This window comes from Takifugu flavidus, chromosome 2 (assembly GCF_003711565.1).
Source record: "Takifugu flavidus isolate HTHZ2018 chromosome 2, ASM371156v2, whole genome shotgun sequence".
In the NCBI taxonomy this organism is placed as follows: domain Eukaryota; kingdom Metazoa; phylum Chordata; class Actinopteri; order Tetraodontiformes; family Tetraodontidae; genus Takifugu; species Takifugu flavidus.
The window spans coordinates 18,448,782-18,467,762 of NC_079521.1; the positions used below are offsets into that span (position 1 = coordinate 18,448,782).

The window sequence follows — 18,981 nt, forward strand, 5'->3', positions numbered from 1 at the left end:
TAATGGAGTGTCCATTTTTTATGTCCAAAAACCCAAAATGATTCATAACGAAGCATTAAATCACGAGTTTACTGAATCCGACTTTTTAAATATTTTGTCATTTGAGTAAATATGAAGCCTAAAGAAGACGTTTTAATTGTATCTATGATAAATGATTTACAGTAGATTGTTCACAACCTTATACTTGAAAGCATTTTGATGTACAGTACATCTATCCCGTCATATTCGGAAGCCACATGAAATACATTTTCTTGTTGCCTGTTGATTGCTTAAATGTGGATAAATCAAACAGTTTCCCCGGACAAAAGAGCTCCGAGGAGCCCCTAACAGCTCTTTTCTTCTGGGTTTCCAGCCACTCGGCAGCACTAACTGGCCCCAGAGCTCTGCAGTGTTCTGAATAAGCACACACACACACACACACACACACACACACACACACACACACACACACACACACACACACACACACACACACACACACACAGAGTAGATGTTTACTTGTAATCATGGCATTTAGTTACAATAATTTATTTCCTGTGTAGAAAACATGGAAAAATACAAAACACTGCCGACAGAGACCGCAGATCCCAGAGAAATGTTACTATTATATTCTTACAACTGCGCATCTACGATGGAATTATGGGGGTCAAGCAGCAGACAGAAAGTAGAGTAAAATATTTTTCTGGATTTGTCTCCTGGAAACACACGTCTGAGCATCAGTTTGACTTGTCGACAGTCTCGCTGAAGAGGAGCCGTGTAGAAACACCAGTGTCCCACAACCACCGTTTAATGCGACCTCAACATCAAATTCCCCGCCAGTACATTTCCAGTTTGTCATGTTGAGCTGTAATTTACTTTCGAGTGCATTTTCAGACATTTTTAACATTTGTATTGTCAACAGATTCTAACTTTACCAGCAAGTAGCTGCAACATCCTGTTTCATGATTTTAAAATCCTTCTGCTGAAATTCTTTCTATTTAGACTTTACAGCAGTTTCTGCTGACCTCTGTCTTTATCTGATTAGTCGCAGTGTATGTTCTCAACAAACACACGCGCGCGCACACACAGGGCCTGCAGTCACTGGGTCACGGGGTTAACACACGCCAATTACCAAAACAGTTAAGAAGGAGCCAGGAAACACAATATTTACCAGATGACTGCCAGAGTGATGTACTGCACACTGAAACGTGCCCTTTATTCCACAACGTTGCCCACAGCTTTCTCTTAATTTTGGTGCAATCTCGGAGGAACTTTTTTGGCCATCACAGTTTTTCGACAACTTTCGAAAAACAATTGTTTCGACAACAATAGGAAAAAATAATTTTCCTATTGCTGTTACAGAATCATATGATTGAAAAAAATGTAATTGAAATATCTAATCAGCGTACTGTATGTGACATGGTGCCCCGCCCCCCTTCTGCAGCCACCTGCTGTTTATTTCCATCATGATATTAGGAAACACAGAACCATCAGGGTCATGGAATCATAAAACTCAATTTTGGATGTGAGGAGACAACAGTCTTTGATGTTTTGACAACTATAAACGAGCGTGTATCAGAAATGTTTATATTGGGGATGTTTGGTATGACCCTGGCGTGTGGCTGTGGAACACCGCGGGGGGTCTCTCCATTTCCTGTTTATCACATCTTCCATGTGAATGTCAAACAATTTACCTAACAAGGTACTCTCTCTCTCTCTGTGTCTTCCCTCTATCACACACACACACACACACACACACACACACACACACACACACACACACACACACACACACACACACACATAGAGCCCCAGAAACACACACCTCAACACTAATATACCCGCGGTCACAAACTCCTTTGTAGAAACAACCGGAGTGAGAAACAAGAGTTAGAGGGTTCAAGTGGAGCATGTGTGAAGCGTCACGGAGTGGCAGCGATGGTGCACAATGCTATATTCATGTGTTCATGTGTTCATGTGTTCATGTTCAGACACTCACCTCACCGCATCCCCCCATCACCAGATTATTGTAAATATTTTTTTAAATATTCTTAGTTGTGCCGTCATGAGAATTGGAATCATCAAGGAGTGGACGATTCGAACTGATGGGAAATTAGCAAACATGCTGTTGTGAATCCTGCTGAACATCAATAAAAAATACGACAAAAATAAATGAAACTGGATTGAAGTAGAATCTAATTATTATTATTGCTGTTAGTGTCAGATGTCTAAATGTATACCCAAAGTTCTGATGAGAGCTGGAGACCGTTTCAGTCCTCAAAGACGTTTCTGAATCCGTTTAGGGTTTTCTTTTATTCTGTGCTTCGCCACAGAGGTCAATTTGTGTCACAACACTACATTTATGACCAAACTGTTCTTATTATAACTGGTGACTGGCTTAATCTGCCCGAGTGACCTTTGTTACGCATCAGTTGTGCCCAACTCGCATTGCAAATGAAAACAACAGGAATGAGTTAGATGATAAGTACTAATTACATACACTGGATATTATGCAATTCATTCGGCAGAAGAATTTAGTTTACCAGTAGAATATTTTGAAGCAAGTCTCAGGAACGGCTCTCCTCTTCCTGTCCCAGTTCCAGGTTTTCTCCAGTATTAACAGTCTCGTAAACCTGGGAAAAAAAGCACACAGAGTTACAGGAGAGCCTGGATGTCGGACAGAGACGGGAGGAACGGGGGATTGAAAGAAAAAAACGCATTGCAAGCATGTTGAAAGGCTGCAGGAGGCGATGCTAATGCTAAGAGAATCTGAGCTTTAGGGGATCTGCCATCGCTCTGATATGCAGCGTGGCTCCAAATCCCTCAGCTGGATGTGCAAATGTAGGCTGTCCTGCAAATGTTTCAGGATGAAAATAAAAACCTAAAAACCTGAAAAACAATAAAACCAACCAGCGGTTACTGTGACAATAACTTATTTCAAAACACACAACATGAGCCCATTTCTAGGCCTGAACTCTGAGTCGAATTCATAAATGAAAAACAATCACCAGATTTTGTTGCAAGGTGGGATCATACAGTAGCCATGGCACCATCTGTATTCAGGTCCTGGGGCCCAGGCCCCTGGCAGAGAGGGACCCAGCTGGAGGGGCCGTAAATGGGATGCATCAACAGATTGGGTAGCAAAAAGGGTCATATTGAGCCATACATTTATGAGGAAGAGCAGATGGGAATCCATTTCAGACGGAACTCTTCCACGTTCCTTCTGCTGTTTTTATTCTGACTTGTTTCCACTGTAAAGGATAAATGCAGGAACGATGTTTGGATTGATGCGTATTGTGTGTACGCCTGCGTTCGTATAAAAAAAGGAGAGGAGGGGAGTAAATGAGACGGATGACTTTGGGTGTGTGTGGGTGGTCTCTCGTGAAACAGGAGCGCACAGCCATGATGGTTCTACGCTGCAAGTTGAAGTCAACTGTTGAAGGCCGCAGGAGCAGCTTGAATGAAAACACAATATTGATTGAAATGACGAAAAAAGAAGTCGAGAGGAGAGGAGAGAACACGCTGAGAGGCCGGGGATGGGCCGGCTGCCTCCAGCTACAAAGCGGGTCTTTCACGTGGAGGAAAGATCCAAGCTTCGGCCGTCTCGCGTCATAAACTTTCAATAGATTTTAATGACTGGGCGAGCAAAGGCGGGTCAGAGGCGTGAGAGAGAAGGCCTTGAGTCACGAGATCCTGATTCCTTCTCAATCTGTGCTTCCATGAGCAACGCGGGAAGAGGAAAATGACTCAAGGAGCTATTAAGAGCGGGAAAATGTGTGTTGGTTGTCTGATTGCTCAAACATCTTTGCTTGCATCTGCCACAAAAACGGGTTCAGATGGAAGCGGTGAAGGTTTGGGCCAGAAGGAAAGCTGCACCTCAACAACCTGGAGCGCCGCGGCGTTCCCCTCCGTCCTCTGACAGGCTTCACTCACTCAGTCTGTCTGTCTCTGTGGATTTCCTGTGGCCTCAGGGTTCATCTATGTCTACCTTACACACACACACACACACACACACACACACACACAGATCCGTGACTCTGGCCCCACAGTGATAGGCATCTCAAGCCTGGTCCACCACTTCCTTCTGGGATCAGAATGTGAGAGATGCTGCCAACTGTGTGTGTGTGTGTGTGTGTGTGTGTGTGTGTGTGTGTGTGTGTGTGCACTTAGGTCTGCATTAGCGTGTGCCTCTCTAGACGAAGAGAAAGGAACAAAAAAGAACGACAGAGAGGAGAAGAGAGAAGTTCTGTTTTGTGAGAAGGAGGATAAGAAAGGCAGAAGCTCTCGTAGCTGCAGGGCTTCGGTCTCTGCCAATGGTTTCCAGATGGGCCTTATTTGCCCTTTGCTGCTCCACTGCATGTACCACTGTCCTTCACTATGTCCACACACACACACACACACACACACACACACACACCACACACACACACACACACACACACACACACACACACACACACAGAACCAGGTTTGTGTAACTACTATGAAGTTCTACAGTTCTTTATTAGAAAACTAATGAGTAAATAAAGAGAAATATTGGACGACTTCCCACTAAACGAGGTGTGTCTGCCTTCCTGTGGTGGCTGCATCGTCGAACAATAAGTTATGATGCAAATCTAAATTTGTATCAAATCCGGTTCAAGCTGAAGGAGCTTCAGCCCCCAGGAGCTCCCACTGCTGGGTCTCACGTGTCTGCAGAAGCTACAGAAGAAATCTCAGTTGAAACAGTTGTGATACTGAATGAATCCCCGAGTGACCAAAGAAAAAAAGCAGTGTGATTGTAGGATGATGTTTAGGCTTTTGTTCTGTGCTCACAAACTCAGCCTTGTGTGTGTTTTTGCACCTATCTGCTCAGGCTGTGCTACCAACTGGACATAATAACAGGGAACAGAATGAGACAATGGAAATCTGTCTGACTCCTGCATCATTTCAGCAAATCCAGCGTAATGAGAGCAAACAAGAGCAAGTTGTCTTCAGACCCTCGTGCTCCACAGCCTGCGCCCCAGTACAAAACATGGACCGTATTAACACACACACGCATGCAGACACACACGCTGAGATGAGCCCTGTGTTGCGTGGCAGAAGGTTCTTCCGTAGCGACACAAAGGGTCAGTGTTCAGGGCTGCTGGTGTGGCGGTGCGTGACAGGGTGGTCCGAAGCTGCCTGTAAAACCCACAGAAACAGGTAAGGGTCACAGCCGACAGCATGAGCGCAGGGTCAGCCGCGCTGGTTCACCGTGCTTTTGCTGAGTGTTTGTGTAGGCTGGAACACTCCGGTGGGGTGTGTGTGTGGGTTGGGGGGGGGGATTTTTGGAAAACACATGGTTTGAGACATGGTGCTCGCTCACACACATGGCTCAGGACTCCTGGAGAATCAGTGAGTGTGAGCATCCCTCAGCCCCACCTCCTTTTCCCAACTACCACCACACACACACACACACACACACACACACACACACACACACACGGAATACAGTTTTCTGCACCCATGCACCCAATCTCCTTGACACCAGTTTAAGCTTCTCATCTTTTCATCCACCAGTGATGGATAAACTGGGTATAAACCACCAGCAGTCGTTCACATTCTCATGCTGTTTACGTTACTGATACACCTCTTTCGAAAACTGTCAAACAACAAGTGTGGATAAATATGTCTCGCAGGTGGAGCCATTGATCACTAAGAGGTGTCCCCCTCCAGCCACAAGTGCTACAGCTCAAGATCAATTGATACGTTCATTAGCCAATTGGATTTGGCCCTGACCCCAGAACGAGCCAGTGTTTGTTATTGTGTGAAATGAATGAGTCCAGTGGGGATAAAACTTGGCCATTATGATAAAAGGACGGGAGCCACGCAGAGAGAAAATGAAGCGAGTTAGGATGGAGTGAGAGAGAGAGAGAGCACGGTGAGGTAGCGTCGATGCTTCAACCAAAAGAAAGGCTGAAAAAAGAGGAGAGTTACTTATCAGATCCGCTGAGCTAATGCACATGCGGCTGAGTGTTCTGTGTGCGCCTGAGTGCTGCTCATGCTTGGCATGTATGCAGTCGACTCTCTATGTATGTGCTGGCAAGCTGCTGTAACATCTGGTTTCCATGAGGGCCAGGGCAGGAGGAGAGCAGCCAAGTACAGCACAGAAGGTATTAGAGGTAATTTACTTATTAGAGAAAAAAGACTCAATCTCAGGAGCTGTAATTGTAAATGGAGATGGGGCTTATCTGAGGAACTATCAGCATCCCTGCAGGGGTAGTACAAGCAGTTGCGCTTTAACACACGCGTGTGTGTGCGTCTCATTGAATGGTGTACACACACACACACAACACACACACACACACACACACACACACACACACACACACACGTGCGTGCTTGCAGGGCATTCATTTGCTTTTACTTGTGCTTATAAATTGCATTATCTGAACTGTTAACCCGTCACGTCAGTGCAAACAACAACACAGCCGATAAATGAACGAGCCCTTTTAGCAGAGCTGCCACTTCATGCCGACTCAGACAGACGTCACAAGATTAGAAGCTGTTTTGTCATTTTGGAAAGCACAGTCCACAAAAGTGATGTCTTTCTGAGGAATTTCATATAAGAGGAATCAGTTATTCTGTCTACGTCATGTGGGAAATGTGGTGCAATTTATTACATATTTCTTATTTGTGGTGATACAAAAAATTTCCTGTGAACTTCAAACAATTACAATAAACACACACATAACTGCAAGTTTTCTATGTGATTTGATTATTTGGGTTTTATGCGCGACTCCTGTGTCTCTCCCTTCCCCTTAATGACCTTTCATCTCCTTTCTTCTCCGCACAGACAGACCAGAATAAAGCTTCTTTTTTTTCTTTTCCCTGTTTGTGGTGTTAGCAAAGGTTTCTTGGCCAAGCCGCTTGTGCCCTTGCACAATAAGCGAGTCCAGACTGGAGACCCAAATTAAAAACTTGATGACACCGCTGCAATAAAAGGCCATAATTATTTTTCTAACATTTCAGATGTGCGTCACTCTTGACCCGAACATGGAAATAAACCAGAAGCAGGTCCTGGTCGCTGGAAGGATGACACGAGGGAAGAATGAGAAGTAGGCCCGTCTTGCACTGATTTATCCCAGACCATCTGATAATGGGCCGCACCAACTCCTCGTAGTGGCAGGAAGTCATGTGTCAGGACACTTGTCCGGTAATCTCATCGTCATCTGTATCACTTTTATTCCATGACACATTTTAATTCTCTACCTCTGTCCCAGCAATCTTCCCTCCTCTGTTTATGTCTTGTTGTCAAATGCTGTCATAGTGAAATTATTCTTCTCAAGGGCAAAGCAAGATGACATCAGTGTTTAGGGATGTTGTCTCTTAAAATGGTTGCTCTTATCGTTTTGTAAATCTCTTGCAGCGTTTGCGATAAGAACTTTGTGGCCTTATTGTAAACGCCTCATTTACTGCTGGTTGGTCATCGGAAAGTGCTCGAAAAAACAAAACAAATAAGACCTGAAACACGCACGCCGGAGCATCGCAGAGTCCCTCACGCTATCGCAGTTGGATCTTTTCTTGCCTCCACAGAGCTGTCTGGATGTGATCTATGGCTGATGGTGAACTCCCCCAGACAAGGAGCCTTGCTTCAGCCTCACACAGTGACTGGACCTCTGCCGCAGCCTTGACTCAACCCATCACCAACGCTCAAGACGCCGAAGTTCGTCACATCTGATACACTCAGAAAAACGCCCCCTCGTTACGCACACGTCTGCTCCTTATCTCCCACCTCCCACGATGTACCTGTGCTGCTCCACGTGAGCAGATGGGCTCATTTTTCATCCATTATTCTGTGACTTTAAGGTCACACCAGTGTTCTGGGCCCACACAGCCACGTCTGTCTCTTCAGCATAAAAACACAGAAAGAAGCATCAAACGTCTCCACGTTGCTCCTGTTATTTTCATAGTCTCTCGTAAGGAAACGCTGTTTTCTTCGGACTCTTCGAGGCAGCACACATCCAAGAGCTCGTGCGAAGATGCACATGATGGCAGTTAATAGCGGCTCTGTCAGATACAAGCACCTGTACGGGTGACCATTTGGTCAGAGCAGGGAATCAACGGCAGGCCGTCAGCAGGCAGGTCGCCACATCAGTTTTGTAGAGACAATCTTCACAAAGAGGCGCTATAAACATTTTGAATAATACACTCTTGCATGGTCCAGTAAAGCAGAGGTCCATTTCTGTATCGCTGGCACCCTCAGCTCTCTTTGGAGATGGACACCAGCATGGTCGGAGAGCACGATAAAGTTGTGAAATGTTTGTGTGTTTGGGGTCGGAGGTGCGTTTGTTGGCTGAGGGAATAGAGTTTTTTGGAACCTAATCCATTGATTGATGGCCTGAATTGGGTGGGCCAGCGCTCACTGAAAGGAGGAGTGTGTGGATGACGTCTGCTGCCCTCAGCTGTCTGCCGCCTGATCGATCCTCGCTCGGTGGTGGTCAGAGGAGTCCTGCTTACGCGCACGCATGCACCCTCTACAGTTTACTGTGTGTGTGTGTGTGTGTGTGTGTGTGTGTGTGTGTGTGTGTGTGTGTGTGTGTGTGTGTGTGTGTGTGTGTTTACGAGGGAAGCTCTTTGTCTGTTCTCTGTCTGTGTGTCAGGGTGACTTTACCACAGTGATCTGGCTCATTTCTTCTTCTCCATGTTTTTCTCCCACCTCGTTAATCCCTGCTGTGGAAATTTTCAGGATTTAAAACAATTGGAAACCCAAACTCGTCTCCGCCGACCGACACCCACACCATGTTCCCCGTTTAGCACCGAATACATAGTTTCCTTTTGATGTGTGATTTTTGTCGCACAGCATTACTGTGAAAGTGTTCTGTTTCGCTCATTGTACCAGGCTGCAATGGTCTGTCTGTCCCCTGACCTCTGTCCATTTGTCCGTCCGAGTCTGGGTCCAGAGCCACCACTGTCTGTGTGGCCTTTATTTTATTTTATTTTTTGTTGTAACACTGGGCTGCTGTTCCCTTTCCAGAGAAACCACGGTGTGTCATAGCCACAGAAATAGAGCTCTGTTTACAGCACCTTAAACCCAGCCGGGCCTTTGTTTTGAAAGATGTTCTGTGGTGAAGTCTGTGGAAAAATGTTTCTTTTTCTTGGGGTTGGAAAAGAAATCACCAGGTATACATGTAATATCCACTATGGTTGAATTAACCAGGATTTCGCATGATGAGGTCAAGGTGCAATTTCTCAAACGTTTGCAAAATGTGTGCCTCTTCAGTATGTTTGGATATTATTAATCCAGACAAGTGGCTGCCAAATTTTATGCCATGGTCAGTGTTGAGTTGAAAGAGTATTGATGATGAGACACTAAACTTTTCTGTCGGCTGAGGTGGGACGCTGCAAAGGGCGCTTTAGTTCCATAACATTGTGCGGAGCGCTCCCTACCGGCTGTAGAGTGTACTGAAGGAACCACGTGTGTTACTGTTAGGACAGTAAAATATTTAAATCACAAGCTGAAATAGGCCAGTCATCTGAGATCAGCTACAAATCATGTGAATAATTACTACAACTATATCATCTAAACCGTAATAACCGATGAGACTTGTCCAAAAGGAGAAAGAGGAAACAATCCTGGGTAATCAAATATGAAACAAACAAACCTGGATTTGCTAAAATAATGCGTTAAATAGTAAAAATGCTACACGCGTTCTGCCAGCACTTCAGCAAAGCTGCACATTTTTGAATTAGAAGGCAACTTTCGATCAACTAATATGACCGCCTGGTTTACGGCGGTGGCCATAAACCTGAGTGTGTCGTCTACTTGGTGATGAGTGGCTGATAAGACAGCAGGGGTCGAACCTGAGTGGTCATCAGCTCCCCTCACTCGTACCGCCTCGTAAATCACATGACAGTGTCTGGGCGCTGTCAGGCCCGGCTGCTGCCCGCCAGGGTTAAACCAACAGAGGCCCAAGAGGGGAGGCGCACAGACAGAGGGAGGCTCGGGTAAAGGCAGCTTTGTCTTCTTCACCTGACAGCAATACAACCGTGTCAGAGAGCCGCCGTAGAGACGCTCATGGGATGTTGCTGGAGCACAGGCCTCCTGGTTAGCGTGGCAGACCCGACTTTCAGCTCAGACCTCTTTTCCACTGTCCATCAGTGTCTTTGTCCTCCTATCCGTCCCTCCATTCTTCCCTTAAGAGCCAAGAGGGGGCTGGGAAAGATGAGGCCATAACTCCAGAGCTAAAGATAGAGCTCCTTAAAGCCTTCATCTGTTATACTCTGACAGTATTGTAATCAGGCCCAGAAGATCCTGCCTACACGCCGGCCCCAGCGAGGGGCTCGAGAAGTGCTGGACCGCTGCCAACGCACTGGAGGCATGCAAGTAAACACATCACAACCCTCACACTTCGCATAATTCCACAACGCGGAGGCCCGATTTATACAAAACCGCTTAGAGATGTTGGAAAACTCAATTATTCAGCTCTGAGCTGGACTCCACTGGTGCCACCGAAGAGGGGAAGACCTCTGTTAATAAATGGAAATGTACAAACATGGCATGATTATTTTTGACAGCCGCTGAAGAGGAGAGGCGTACCAAATACGTCAAGGTGACTTTTCTCTTTTAAAAGCGGAGACGCGTTTGCGATGATGCATGGCACCAGAAAATTTCCATGATGCAATAGAATTTATTTTCCTGAAAGGATCTTTCTCTCTGCCGATTATGCAATCCTTCACATCGGGTTCATGATAACCAAAGACTCAGACTGAAACTGCAAAATCTTAACTAATAATGGGAATTCCAAATGTTTCCTCACAGAACCGCAGTGAGTGGGACGAGAAGCGGATTCAACTGAATGACTTTGGAAAGCTTGACGCACTTGCTACCTGTCGTACTGCTAAAGTGCGTTTCTTCTTTGGTGGTTGTTGCTGCTGTCAGGATAACCACATTTAAATGGATGTGCTGCATGTTTTTACACATTTTGCAGTTTTAACATGAAAAACGAGGTCGGCGGACAGCTACTGTGTCCCGATGAAACGGGATGAGATGTAAACTGGTCTCCAGGCTTCGGTGTGTGGATGAATCCTCCCTGAAACGCAGTTGACTCACCTAAATTACAGAGACACATAATGACGGGGACGTTGCCACACAGTTTGGTTTACGCACATCTTCACATTCACCTCTGATGTTTCCTGTTTCGGCATCTTCGTGCCCCCAGTTAGCGATGCTGTCATCGCTGCACAATCACCCATGTCGTGTGACAAACACGCTCCCACACACGCAGACAAATGCAACCCCCCCCCAGCTCTGGACCCTTTTGGGGGGAGGGGTCTGCCTGTGATTGACGCCTCTCCCCGTGGGTGCGATCCATCGAGCTATGGAACGTTTGTGGAGCGCATCCTCCAAACAGACCGCTGAGTTTAACCAGAGCCGTGATGCTACTGTGAAATCCACCGTGGTCTGTGTCATCCAGGCCCCTCTCGACGTAACGAATGACCAACAGAAACCAAACGCAGACGGCGTGCGCGTTGGATTTTCCTGAGGGCCTAATAGGGACACTCTTTCCTAAAAGACACGTTGCAGGCATAGCTCACCGTGGATTTGATGTATTAGATGGAGCTGAGTACAGACGTTTGTGTTCAGCTGAAGATGAATCACAAACACGCTGGAATTTCCAAACATCTCACATGGAATGTCGATTTGTGTTTGTCCCATTTTTTTGTCCCACTTATGAAACTCCCAGTAGCCCAATGGTGGCGCGTAACCATGACGGTGAAAGGGAAAAAAATAAAGTTTTGTTTGTACATGGCAGCCCAAAAGGGAGAAAAAAAACACTTCTTGTTCCATGTATTTTCCACCATCTTCCACATTCTCTTGCAAGGAGAGGCGTAAATAACACAGGCAATCTGTACTCCCCAGCCAAACAGATGGATGCACTCACTGTGCAGGAGGCTGAGCAGAAAGTGCAGGGGGGGGGGGGGGGGGGTCATACGCATGTACGCAGCCAGAGAGAATTCATTTCCTAAGAGATGGAGGGCGGGGGGGGGGGAGAGAGAGCAGCTCCAGCTCTCCCAGGAAGTCTGTTAATGTGGGAAAGGTGAGAGTGGGGGGCAGGCTAAATTTAAGGGTTAGAGGTAGGGTTATGGGTGGAGCGTGTACGAGCCAGGACAGCGGAGGATGATGGATGGTCGGGGTGAGACCGAGACCCGGTGGCGAAGCGGTTCAGGCCTGGTCGGCTGTGTCAGAAGCCCCCAGCTTTTATGCACCCTTGTGCCATGTAAACGCAGACCCAAAATACACGCACGTCAAACAAGCACAAGAGAGGGAGAAGAAGGAGGACGGCGCGAGGACACTCGCTCAGACGTGGGCAGAATTCCCCAGAGTCCAGGTATCACTGAACGGCATCAGCTCGTTCAGGCCTCATCATCCCAAACTGCTTTCATTACAGGAAATGATGTGTGGAATCAGGCCTAATCTGTCTCCCTGCAACACATCTGCACGGGGGGGTGGGGGGGTGGATGACGCAGGGAGGGGGCTGGATGACCTGATGCATGCGTTCGCACTCCCTGTGAGAACCAGGGACCGGAAAGTCGTCAACAACTAAAGTCGGTATTCTTTTCCAAGAGGAGGCTATTTTTACTCATTCTAACATCTTTAGTGGTGGAAATAGAACCAAGAAGCCTCAACGATGACGACTTTAGTTTAGGTTAAGGTTAAATTCATCAGACGCTAACCTTCACCCTGCGTTTCATGTGTGCACGGCATGTATTTGTGTTTGCGTGTGTGTCACGCATGCGTGTGTGGTCCCGTTGACATGATAGATGTGTAGAGTGGGAGGAGCGTGAGACGGGGGGGGGGGGCAGTAAACAGTGAGACATGTATGTAGGAGGTCTGGTCGCAGACTAAAGCCAGAGCTGTCAGGATCCCAGACACAGATACAGATAGATCCCATCCCTCCGCGCGCTGCCACTCGGTCTACACAGCACCATAAACCTTCCCACCTATCAGCTGCGCTTCAGGACCATCTGGCCCACGGATGATGAGTTCATGTGCTGGTGCTGGGTCATCAGAGGCCTCCACAGATAAACCCCACACAGGCACAGGAACGCCTCAAACCCGAGGCTCACAGTAACGAGTTGGTACCGGTTTATAACCCGCCGTGGACGGCAGGAGTCTCAGCTCCCCCCAAACTCTGCACACATAAAGCATCCGTCCGTCCATCATCCATCCATCCACCCGTCCGTCCGTCCATCATCCATCCATCCACCCCTCTGTCCATCATCCATCCATCCACCCGTCTGTCCATCATCCATCCATCCACCCGTCCGTCCATCATCCATCCATCCACCCGTCCGTCCATCATCCATCCATCCACCCGTCTGTCCATCATCCATCCATCCACCCGTCCGTCCATCATCCATTCATCCACCCGTCCGTCCATCATCCATCCATCCACCCGTCTGTCCATCATCCATCCATCCACCCGTCCGTCCATCATCCATCCATCCACCCGTCCGTCCATCATCCATCCATCCACCCGTCCGTCCATCATCCATCCATCCATGGACAATATTAAACATGCTTTGTGTTGGGAATCTGCGGTACATTTAGGGATCAGACGTATCTGCAGGCTTCTGCTGACGGCCACATCAGATGGTCTCTAAATGATCCCTAAAGTGTGAGGGAATGGTGTTCACCTTTAAAGGTACTAGACAAATGCTCATTCAATCATCTCAGTACTGCTAATAACAACAACAACAACAACAATAATAATAATGATGACCAGGAATTAGCAGTACTAATTTAATTAATTTTATAAGTCATTTAAAATAATATTTTTGGGGCTTCAAAGTAAAATCCTTGCAGTCATTCAGTGAGTTTTTTCCCAGGGTTTACTTCCTCTTGCAGGGTGAGGCTGTGTGCACGCCGGGCACACGAAGGTGGAAGTAAACCCTCTTGTGACCTTCTTTGTGCCTGGGGGGGTCACACATTGTTCGGGAGGATGCAGACACCCAGGCTGATGGATGGCCATTCAGACTGTTTCCCCGGGTTCCGATTTATTCGGGAAATCGTAACTCAGCCCCTGGGAGAGGCCGAAGAAAGAGCAGGTCTCCTCTTCGGCTCTGGACTCGCCTTCTCCTGGATCCAGGATGCCACGAAGAGGCTGAGAGTTCAGCTGTCTTGGCAGAGCTTTGAGGAGCGGTGGAGTAAATCTCCCGCAACAGCTGTCCTCTCTCCAGACCGTGCGGAGCGATGCCGGGTTGTGCACAAAGGCCATATATGGTGCAATCAAAAACACAGATTGTTAGTTTCTTTGATGCTTGATCAAATACACACTTCCCACACACTCACATTTAAACAGGTTTGTCATCAGGGTTAATGTGAGGATGACCCATCGGCGAGCTGCTCTTAATGGATTCAATATTCATTATTTGATGTGAATTGGTCAATGTGGCAGGCGCGTCACCGGATTTTGGTCTCTGAATGGTAAATGTGACCCCTTCAATGAGCTTTAGCATGTGGCACTTGTATACGATGATCCTTCAGTGTTGGTCCTTTTTTCACAAGTGAAAATCTCCTTCCATGTGATTAGAAAAAAGCCCCTTTCTCATGGAAACATGCCTGTTTGAACCACAAAAGTAGTACTCTCACATCCCCAAACTTTACAGGAACTCAACTTCAATTTCATGCCCAAAATAACATTGAAAAACAACCTCAACGCTTTTCTCACGCAACCATGAAGTGGACATGTTGGAGTCCGTGCTCGGCCTGAAAGTCAACAGGAAAGAACTGCGTGAGCAGCATCTTTGTTTCACGGCACACCATCCACCGCACAATGACATCATAGGTCACCGCAGCTACCTAATGGCTCCAGTGACCAAGACTGATGGTTCCTCAGCTGAGTGAATGCCATCACCACCCGCACTCTCGGCCAAGTGTTCAATTAGGGTGAGTAATTGGGTGTAGCTGAGGTGGAGATCATTGTTAGACCCAATGTGGAAACACTTGAAATGTGTGTGTAACAGATGGAGCGGGGAAAAGTTCTGTGCGTCGTGTCTTCGTGACTCAGTGAAAAGAGCTTTGTCCACGGGCCAAAACGCTCCTGCTCTCCAGAGCTTCCCAAACGTGCGTTTGGGGCATTTAATAAATGCCCCAAATGAGTGGACGCGCAGAGGAGATCACAGTCCCTGGCTGTGAGATGCACACATTGGATTCATCCACATACTCACATGTCAAGTCAAGAATAAAACTATATTTTCCCAACAGCTACTGGGGAGCCTCGGGATCCCTGGTTTCCTGATAAGATCAGGCTTCAGGATTTCCCGCACAGCCTTTCTTAATGCCTGTACCTCCCCAGTGATTTTCCCTTAACAACCTCCACAGAGACTCTAAACTCTCCTTTGACAGCAACAATCCCCCGTCTTATCTATTTTATTTTCCTGTTTGCTTTCCCTGCATGCTTGACTACACAATGAACTCACAATAAAACATGCAGTTGTCAAGAGAAATAACCATGACACGAGCTTCTTTAACATAAACCTTTTAGCTTCTCTCACATCGTCACCGACCTTCTGCAAAAGCATCACCGAGAATTAAGAGATAACAGCACTGGTCTGTGGAAGCGCGGGGTCTGATATGATATGATCTGTTTGCCCCGAGGAAATTTCTTTGGAACGTCGGGGGATTCACTGGAGCAGCAGCCGTCATCATGACTGGCAAATACGACCCAGACAATATCTGCAAAATGCGATTGTTGTCACCGATTGTAACAATCTTCAAGCCAGCGAAATCTGTCAGCGTCAAATCTGTTGTTTTTGTTTTGTTTGTTTGTTTGTTTAAACAAAAGTTACAGGCTCAAAATTTGATTTTAAATCAACGCAATCAGGGCTCTTCTGGGGAAAAAGAGACAAAATCTCATGCTTGCAGTCAGATGTAAATAATTTTTAAAAAAAACATGTGAATGTTTATAAAACCACATTTTAACGCGTTCTTTATGATTTAAGAAAAATCAGTCCATAACTGCTTAAAATTAAAAAAATATATATATTCATGTCCAGCAAAGACGTATTCGTGCTATTCCACCACTAGATGGCGATATAGTGATGCAGTGTAAAAAAGCCCAGTTAGACGGGTTTTATTATTGTTTCCTATTATCTTTTTAAAAATATATATATACATATATAAACGGGACAGTAGAAAAGTTTAAAGTGAAAGAAAATCAAGCAAGAAATACAATATGAAATACAATATCTCAACAGAGAAAAAACGTTTCCTCTTTTTTGTAAAGTTTCACTTTTCACTCTTAAGGCATGAGCATTTCTTTTTGCCCAACTTACATAAGCAGGATTTTCCCCTTCTGCACTTTCTATTGATGTAAATGCAGTTCTGTGTGAAAAGTCATCACCAGGCCTGAGGGGATCTGCTTCAGCGCCCTCCGGTGCTGCTCTTATTTCCGTCGGGACACGGAGGTGGATGGTAAAATGCAAATATTGTGATAAATATACAGTTGACCATTGTTTCAGGAGCTGTGCACTTCTCCTGTCTGCTTTCAGCCAAGCTAGAAGTATTGACACATGCTTATTAAAGTTAAAATTCTAACTGTGTCAGCAATGTCAGCTGTGCCGCGACACCCATGTCGGGTCAGGAATGGGCGGATTTTTGTGATGCTGAATCGGGTGAAGCTGCACGACTGGACAGAAAAAATCAGCTCAGCATCAATCATGACTCCGAGATTTTGAGCAGCTGTGATAGGAGCCAGAGATGAGGTGTCAATCGTGATGACGATGTTGTGATAAACGGTTTGGTTGCCTGTGAAAACCAGGAGCAGTTAAAGGTTCCTGTGTCCACGTGGACATGTCCAAGAGACCGTGTGACATTTAGTCAGGGGCTGATTTTGTCTGGGTGAAAATACAGCTGGGTGTCACCTGCACAACAGTAATAAAATAAAACCATGTGAGTGGATAAATGGCCTCAGCAAGGTCAAACTGGATATATGGATAAGAGCAGTGGTCCCAGCACCGATCCTTGGGAGGCCCCAGTGGAGAGCTGGTAAGGGGCCAAAGAGGGACCTTGCCTTGACACCCCAAATGTACACTCAGGACCCAAACCAGGAAAGTGTCCTGCCTGTGCTACCCATGCCAGTGAGAATGGAATTTCAGAGAGGAAGTGTGTACTGTCACCGTACTTTCTACTAAGGCATGTGGTTGACAGATATCTTGACCTCACCTTGCAGGTGCACAAGAACTAATTTAGAGCATTTTTAAAAATAATCTCCATCCTCTATCTAACACCTGCGCGTGCTTGTGTAATCTGTACCACTTGGAAAGACGATATAGATGGAAACAGGCAGAAACCACAAAGACGCTGTTCCTGAATCGCCAGAGTTATGCGTTGGTAACCATGAGTGACTACAGGCGCGCTGACAACCAGCTCACCAGGCTCCTACCAGGTTGTTCACAATGCTCGCACTCTTTTGACACTTTCTGAGGGATCGTTCAGAACTTTTATCACCTCTCTATCAACCACATCCTAGCACCGCTTTACATATGCACACATGTGCACGCGCGCGCACACACACACGCACACACACACACACACACACGTACGAAGCACTGTGAACTATATCTCATTACATCCTCCATGTGCCCCGGGCTCGAGTTCCCCAGGGACCGTCACCCCACCCTGGCCTTCCCCTCTGTCTTCACCTTCTTCTCTACTGTAAGTTTTGTTTTACCTGAATGTGAAACAGCACAGCTTGTACTGGTGAATTTAAAGGTAACCTCTTCAGAACCACGTGCCAGCGAGCCTTTAAACACACTAACGTGTGCATGTTGCAGCAACAGTTGCAGCAGACTGGGAGCACTTCCCAAAGACTCCCATTGTGTTGCGTTTGGCATCGATCATCTTGTCTCATTCTACAGGCAACCTTTGTTACTGTTCCTCATTTCAGGGCAGAAGTTGTGTACTGGGACATCTTCGTGGGCGTCCTGCTGTGCTTCCTGTCCAGATAGACATTATTTTGGGATCCTGCTGGGGGACGGGGGGATTTCACATCTCATCTCACAGTCGTTTTGTTGTACACACCGACAGAGTTGTGGGTCGTTCAGAAGAATGTGATATGAAATAAATGAACCTATATGCTCTTGTTACATCTAAAAAAAAAGTCAAAATAAAGGGGGGGGGGCGTCCTGCTGGTGGCCGGACGAACAGAGGGGGAGGAGAACGGGGGAAGACAGGTAGGAGAGAGAATAGACATTGAATACTTAATAAGAATAAGAAGTCACATAATAATCTTCTTTTTCCACTTCACTTATGGGTCCAAATCCTACACAAATTCAGATTTTTGGTGGCTGCGTTTTCCCAAATAAGCAGGATGAATCTGAGCCGTTAAATATGTGCTTGTAACTTATTTAATGTAATAACCTCAGTGCCTCTGCAGCGATGCTGCTGGGTGGAACTTTTGGCTCAAAGGACACGAACTGATACTGATTAGAGGATCTGAGCCTGTCAGTGGCTAACTGTGTGTGTGTGTGTGTGTGTGTGGTTATGTGGCTTTCTCCATGTATCCCAGGATGTGGGCTCTCCGTCCACCTGTCTCCACTGACAGATCTTCCAGTTCCTCTCTGGGTACCTATTCTCATCTCAGCCACAGGGTCTCGAACCAGCGTCCCCCCAAGAGGCAACGCCGCTGCTCCGACATGATTTCTTGTGTAACACAAACTCTGAGAGCATGTTCCCCTTTGCTTTCCTTTATATATCATTACATAAAGTGCAGGAATAAAAAGCCTTTTCTGTAATGATAATGACGATAAGCTGTTGGTTGGAATTTCCTCTCATTGCACCTCAGAATCAATTGGACTTCCTTGAACTACGTCTGCATGGCCCACCAGACTGAAACCTTCGGTCATCCTTACAACGGATGCCAACATCCGTCGTGTTTGTTGCTCATTTCTCGTGATTTATTGTGGGAAGCCTCACAGACCACAAAGAGATGTTGCGACATGAAGACATCCACATGGCAGAGATGAAGGCATCCT

The 18,981-nt window shown here is 46.5% G+C and overlaps 1 long non-coding RNA gene across 1 annotated transcript; it reads left to right on the top strand.

The window, feature by feature from the left end:
- Window positions 1–5,049: 5,049 nt before the first annotated feature.
- On the top strand, window positions 5,050–8,307 carry LOC130521649 (uncharacterized). The gene is made up of 3 exons (XR_008949398.1): window positions 5,050–5,163; window positions 6,973–7,156; window positions 7,537–8,307. It is a non-coding gene; the product is annotated as an uncharacterized LOC130521649 (long non-coding RNA).
- Window positions 8,308–18,981: the final 10,674 nt, after the last annotated feature.